Source organism: Triticum aestivum, chromosome 7D (assembly GCF_018294505.1).
Source record: "Triticum aestivum cultivar Chinese Spring chromosome 7D, IWGSC CS RefSeq v2.1, whole genome shotgun sequence".
Lineage (NCBI taxonomy): Eukaryota > Viridiplantae > Streptophyta > Magnoliopsida > Poales > Poaceae > Triticum > Triticum aestivum.
Window position 1 is genome coordinate 551,118,934 of NC_057814.1, and position 7,313 is coordinate 551,126,246.

At 45.3% G+C, this 7,313-nt stretch overlaps 1 pseudogene; it reads right to left on the reverse strand.

Annotated features, from left to right (window-relative positions):
- Nucleotides 1-53: 53 nt before the first annotated feature.
- Nucleotides 54-6,605, reverse strand: LOC123168830 (disease resistance protein PIK6-NP-like; annotated as a pseudogene).
- Between the last annotated feature and the right edge of the window lie 708 nt (nucleotides 6,606-7,313).

The following is a 7,313-nucleotide window of genomic DNA, read 5'->3' on the forward strand; positions in this document are numbered from 1 at the left end:
ACAATTATTAATAAAAAAAAGCACCATTGGCAAAGCAGTCATATCTGACACCCACAGATTCATTAGGAGAATGGAGCAATGAAATTGCCCATCCCAGCCTATAGAGATTAACGCATACAAGAACCACTGAGACATTGAGGTGCAATATATGATACTGGCTCTAAGTTGGGTCAGTGTATGCTAATTCTCTCATGTCCAAATTAAATTAGGAGACCTCGAATTCCATGGTAAATATGAACTCTGATTATTTAAGGTGAAAAGGTAATGAGGGAATGCACTTATCATGATAACATAGCACTGGTGCAAGCATTGCATAATTTTTGGCAAATCATTTATGATGAAGACAAGACATGATTTCATGAAAAGGTAATTTGCTACTTGCTAGGATAAGATGATAGCAACACAAATTACGCAATAATAATACAGAGAACAAGCAATATTCAGTATCATCTATGTCCATGTTTGAGCAGAAAGCTCAATTTCTCCCTCTACAAGAAACTAACTAGAAGTGCTGTAAAATCATTTGAACTATTTATCGAATGACTGAAACAGCCTAAAAGCTACAGTACATCATAACACCTTGTGACACAAGCAGTCGGGAAACAAATCCACAGCTCTGCTGGAAATTACAGACATAAAATGCGAGCGGCAGTGGCCTGAATAGTATTCTCTGGATCCAAAAAATGTGGTGCGGATGAAAAAAGTGACTTGCAGCTGTAATTTTGACGCATCAACACACCTGAACATGATCTAAAACTCCATCTCCATTAATATCTGCATGAAGGCCTACTTCTGTAAAATGAAGCTGAAAATGGAAATCACAAAAACAAGTGAGACTATTAACTATGTACTATAAGATTGTGGTACAGAAACATAAATTTTATCAATACGCATGGACTGTGACAATGAAAATGTAAATCACAAAAACAAGTGAAACTCTCTTTTTACAAGTAATATGAGAAAAGAAACTACTTTTCTGACCTTACACGTAACAGGTACATTGAGTGCAAGACGGCTGGGAAATCGGGTCAACTATGATAAATCTGCAACTGAAATAAAGGTGAAATGAGAAAGAAACTCTTCTCCTTTTACAAGTACGTACGGTACATGAGAAAGAAACTACATTTGCGATGTTAGTAGCACGTACCTTGAGTGTGGGATGGTTGGGATGGATCTCAACTGCATGCTTCAACGACGCATGTGCCTGCTTCAACGACTCATGTGCCTGCAACTCGTCTCCGTCGATACCCCTGCCAGTGTAGCCTAGGATTTCAGCATCAACTTTCTCAAGACGAGGGAGGTTCACCAGGCTATGGAAGTCCCAGCCATTGGTCCCTTCTAGGCCGATTATTATCCTAAAACACTCAAGGCTGGACATTGCTCCCTGTACAAATCTGGGCTGGTTAGAATTCTTCAGTTCCAAGTATCTCAACTTGGGAAATGCACCCTCCTCCATGGCGTTAGGAAAAACCATGTAATCATAGAGAAGAACGGTCAGAGTAATGAGCTCTGAGAACCTCCCAAGGATCTCCATATCCTGCGATTTCATAGCCGTCAGTTCCATATGCAAGTGGCAGAGGTTCGGGAGGCATGAGGAGTTAATCCACACTGGCAGCCCATAGCAGGCCATTCACTGTCAGATGACGGAGGTGCCCAAGGGCCACAGAGCCAGCGTAATCGGACCATGGCTTAGGACGCGGTTGATACCTACAATTTTTTTCTTTTTGAGTTGAATACCTACAATTAACCATTATGACTTGAAGTTTTTGCAGATTGGCAACATGTCCCATCAAATCTTTGAACAACATATTCTCGTGCTCCTCTTCAAAGTGTAGGCTAAACTTTCTCAACTCCTTCAGCTTGACAAGCCCTTTGAGAAAATCTGGAGAGACAAGGTGCAATTGTAGCTCTTCCAGGGATGTTAAATTCGTGCAGTCCAACACCTCCATACTGGAACCGCCAAAGCGCAGGCACTTCAGTTGTGTTAGCCGGCCAACACTTTGAGGCAGTTTTTTAATGCCAGTTCTGCCCAAGTCCAGTACCTGCAAAAACCTTAGATCCCCTATTTCTTCAGGGACCTTTAAAATAAGCGGCATGGAGATCCCAGGCAGGGAGAACCCAACCAGCCGGTCCGAGAACCCAAGGTACCTCAGGTGAATCAGCCTCCCAAGATAATTAAGATGATAAGGAGAATCTTCCAGCTTCACAGAGCGCTCACTTCCCATGAAAGTGCACTCTTCTAAAGCCAACACACGGAGAGCTTTAAAGTTTGAAAGCAATGGCAACATAGTAAAGTGACACATGGTGGCACTATATAACCTCACCTGTTGCATGCTCGTGTTAGCCACAGAACCATCCTGCTCTACGACTTCATTATTTATGGCTAACCTACGAGCATTGGTACGAGGAGATGTCCTGTTACTGTTCGATGCAGTAACAAAACTTTCGTCTTCTGAAAGAAAATGAATCATATCAAGTACCAAATCATGCACACGACAAGCATATATGATGCTATAATATGGCCTCTCCACTGCCTGGATCATGCTTCTATCTATGAGCATGTTGAAGTATCTCTCTCCAACCTCAAATAGTCCTTTTCCTGGTTCCTCATGGACATATCCTTCAGCCACCCACTTCCAAATTAAAGTGTCCTTTTTTATCTCATAATCTTCGGGGTATATGCCTAGGTGCAATAGGCAAAGCCGTGGATAATATGGAAGATCATAGTAGCTATATAACAATATCTTTCTTGTGGTATCCACTTCTTTGTTATCTTCGTTCCCAAAACCAATAGAGTCATAGACCCCAGGCCAGTCTGTTACTGGTTTACTAGCCAACAAGCTAGCTATTGTAATGATAGCTAGCGGTATGCCACCACATTTCTGCAATATCTTCTCAGATATCTTAACCGATTCATGATAAGGGCGTTTGCTTTTGCCAATAGATAATCTCATACAGAATAATTCCTTCGATCTACCATGAGAAAGAGGTTCTTGCTTGTAAATGTCACCTGCCTCTTTTGCCACTTCAAAGATACGAGTAGTTGTGATTACTTTGCTTCCACACTTACTATTAGTAAAAGCACATTTGATTATATCCCATGAACTCAAATCCCATATATCATCAATGATGATGAGGTACCTATTGACATGGCAGCATGAGATCCATGGATTAGTAAAACTAAAATATCATCCTGGAAATAAAAAAATATGGCAAGCGTCTCAACCAAGAACTAAAAATGGCATTATTCAATTCACGACAAGGTGCTTTAGGACAACTGAGACATAAGTAAATGATTAATGATGAATAGAAGACACTATCAAAATACACGCAAGGGTTTGATTAAATCCATTCTATTAGAGTTTATATAATACATCTATTTTTATTTTTTATTATGAATAAACATTTATTCCTACTATAGGTGCATATAATTGGCAAGAACATTTGACCCTAGGTAAATCTGGTAAAATTTGCTTAAAACATGTACCCCTACTTCCCCGCGGCCGCCGGAGGAGGCCGGCGAGCAAAGCTCGCTCGGCGGGCTCTCCTCCTCCCCCGTGTGGGGGCCTCTGGCCAAGGCGAGGCGGCGCCCCTGGGCGCCCGGCGTGGTGGCGGAGATGGAATGCTGGGGCGGCGGCCACAGGGGCTCTGGCGGCGGCTGTGCCACCACTGCTGTGAAGGCAGCGTGGGGGCCGGCCATGGTGGCTAGTGGTGGCGGATCTGGGGCTCCCTGCCGAGATCTGTTCCCCTCCGGCGGCGGTCCTAAGGGAAAATTTTGTTTTTGCCACTCTAAATTTTGCCAATTTTCCTTATGCCACTCTAGATTTTGACATTTCACTTTTGCCACTCTTAGTTTTTGACAATTATCACAATTGCCATTCCTGTGGCAAAAGCAAAATTTTCAAAGTGGCAATTGTGATAATTGTCAAAAGCTAAGAGTGGCAAAAATGAAATAAAATTATTTTGCTTTTGCCACATAATGGCGATAATTGTCAAAAACTAAGAGTGGCAAAAGTGAAATGTCAAAATCTAGAGTGGCATAAGGAAAATTGGCAAAATCTAGAGTGGCAAAAACAAAATTTTCCCTGCCAAGACGATGCTCTGCTTGATGCCAGCCCACATTGATCTGGCCGCTGACGAGTTCCAGAGGGCTCCGCCGGAGATCACCATTGGGTGCTTGACGCCTGTAGATTGCTGGATCGGATGGGATTCGGTCGTGTGCGCCTCTATTTCAGGCCGTGTGGCTCCAGGAGGGTGTGACCCGAAGCTTCGTTGTCTGTTGACATTATGGGACATGCCGGTATTTCGATTTCTATGGTGAAGACAGTGGAGAAGAACATCATGGCGGCTGAGGTCTGAGGCCTGGTAATGGCGGATCAAGTCGAGGCGATGAGGACTTTGCTTGGTGATTCGTGACTCGTAGCAGCGACATCGACAAGTGGGGGCGGCCCACAGGAGAAGTACAGAGTCTTAGCTTTCAGGGCGTAAACTTAAGGTCTGGCCTTAATTGGTTGTGTCTAGCAGTGGCCTTGTTGAAGGCATTGTTTTGAGAGTGCGAATTTTTTTTAGGGTGAAAACCTAAAATCTATGATCGAACGACGACAGCGCTTATGCACTGTTTCCTTCTAAGAGGCGTCGCTTTTGGAGAATTTGGGCTTCGGGTGTTGTCTTGGTGGTGGTTGGTGCTGCAGTTACAAGGAGTCGATCAATGTAGCGGGATCTTTCGTTTTGTCTTCTTCTATTTGTTTTGGAGTGTGTGCATGTGTAATGTCTTTAGGACGCTTTGTTTTTGCGGAGGCTGGGTGTAATTGGTGTCTCTGCGATGTTAATATATTAGCTTTGTCAAATAAAGAACATGCAAATGCAATCTAAATCTAATTGATGTAAAACATCTGCAGAAAAATGAAGCCCCCATTTCCGCCTCACTCTTTATCACGGCCGGCTTAAAGGATATACTATAGTAGACATCAAGAAAAAAATAGCACGCTATACAAAATAGCGTCGTCCCTGAAAATATGCTATTAGCGCTGCAGCGCGCTATAGTATGCTTTTAGCGAGACATTGTATATTGATCAATTTAGCGAGACAATTCTCTACACGCTATAGCGTGCTTTTTTTTCAGTGGTAAACATGCATTTTTCAGTTACGTGTAAATAAATGAAATGAAATGTTCTGAAAACACATAAGTGTATGCCGATACTATCTGAATCTTAACTATGTGAAAATCTGCAAGAAAGTGAAGCGCCCATTTCTGCCTCACCTTTTATTACGGCTGCTAAAAATTAAACTATATACTACCTTTGTAAAGGAATATAAGAGCATAGTGATCTAAACGCTCTTATATTTCTTTACAGAGAAAGTAGTAAATATGCATTTGCAATGAGGAAAATCTCTCACAGCATGCAAATTAGGATGATAGTGGTACCTCTTGTTCGTAAGCAGTTCTCGGAGTTTCTCAATGAGCAGCACCTCATCTAACAGTGTAACATTGTGACAAGAGGCTTTGTCAATTCGGAGGAGAATACCTATGAGAACATTCTTCAGATTAGGCTTCTGACCGACCGAAACAAAAGCCTTACATACGAATTCTGCTTGTATCTTGTCGTAAACTGCTCTGGCAAGAGTTGTCTTGCCAAGTCCTCCAAATCCGAAGATCGAGAGGATCTTGAGCTGCTGCTTGGACACACAATCATCTTCATCTGCCAGCCTCTTGATTAGCTCGTCTCTTGGCCCCTCGATGCCAACAAGCTCTCTGTGATCTTTGAACTGAACCATCAAGCGAGGGTCTAGAGGGTCAACGATGGTTGAAGCAGCTAGAGTTGCCTCAACATCATCCATCTTGTACCGGTCGCGTCGATCCGCCACCTGCTGGACCTGATCCTTGATGCCTTTGATTGCATCGGCGATCTGGTGGCGCGCCTTGCCTTTTGTGAACAAGTTAGCCACCTTCTTCATGAACCCTTTGAAACCGTCGGGGTTAGCGGCCGGCTCGAATCCCTGGACGTCCACCATGAAGTGTTCAACGACATCCTCCATCTCGTATGCCAGCTCCCTGACATCATTGGCCCAGATCTTGGAGTTGTCATCGAGCTGGTCACGCGGCACCATGGCCATTTTGCGGAGGGCGGCGTCTATGCTCCTCATCTCCCTCTCGAGAAATTCTACATCTTTCTTCACGCTCTTCTGCAGCTTGTATTCTCCGTGGAGGAGCTCGAACAGCTTGGGAAGGAGGGAGCCCATGGCCGCCGTCGCGGGGTCCATGGCCCGAAGGGTGGCTTTCGCTTCTCTCTCTTCTTGGTCTAGTTCTTGCACGTCAAACACTGTTGGCGGAGATGGGCATATGCGGTGGTGGAGGGGGCGGCGGAGATGAAGAAACTCGGCGACGGAGCGGGGCTGGAGGGGGTGTCGGAGTGGAGACGACGGCGGAGCTGGGCTGGACGGGATGGGGGAGTGGAGGCGCCGAGGGGAAGAGGGGCGGATCAGGCCATAGCAGAGGTGGCTGGGGTCTGTGTGGCGGGGTGGAAGAGGGCGGACCAGATAGCACTAAGGTGGACTTGTGCGCTCTGTCATTTCCCACCAAAGATTTCTTCGTACTTGAACGTGGGCAGCTTGGAAGGGGGGAGGAGGAAGCTGCCGACGCCTCCCGCTTTTGTATTGCTCGGCGTGTGCGGTGGTAAAAGTCAGTGGGAGGGAGTGGTGGAGCAGCCGGGCCGGACCGAGTTGGGTGGGTTGGGTTGGGTTCCTGGGCCATGCACGCGAGTGGAAAGCCAGCGAAGAATTGGTTGACTTGACTCAGTCTGCTGCTATCGTTCTGTGTCTTTTTTTGCCTTCTTTTCCTACTCTTCTAGGCTGCTGCTGTAGGTGTGAATCTTCTCGATTCCAAGGGGAAAAAAATCTCTGAACCTATGTTCAAAAAAAGAAAAAAAATGTCTGAACCTGATTGGTGGGAACTGAGCTTCTTCGCTACGCTAGTTATTTAGTCTTGTGGTGACGGACATGTGCTAAACAAAGAGACCTGGTTGTGTTCAGCCCTTAGCCGAATTCACCCTACCGTCTCGTTTTAAAATCCCATTCCTCCTCTGTGTGTTTGTAGGTCGACGAACAACGTGGTAGCGGACTCATGGAGCACAAAGCCAGCTGCAGGCGGCGGAGCAGAGATGGAGGGCGACAGCGGACGGGAATTTGTTGGTGTTGCGCCGATTGTTTCAGAAAAAAAAGGTGGCTGGAGACTATGCATGGGCCTCAATGTCAGAGACAAGCTATTCCTCAGGGTGCTCCTTATTTGCCACGCATGAACTGAGAAGGGATACTGC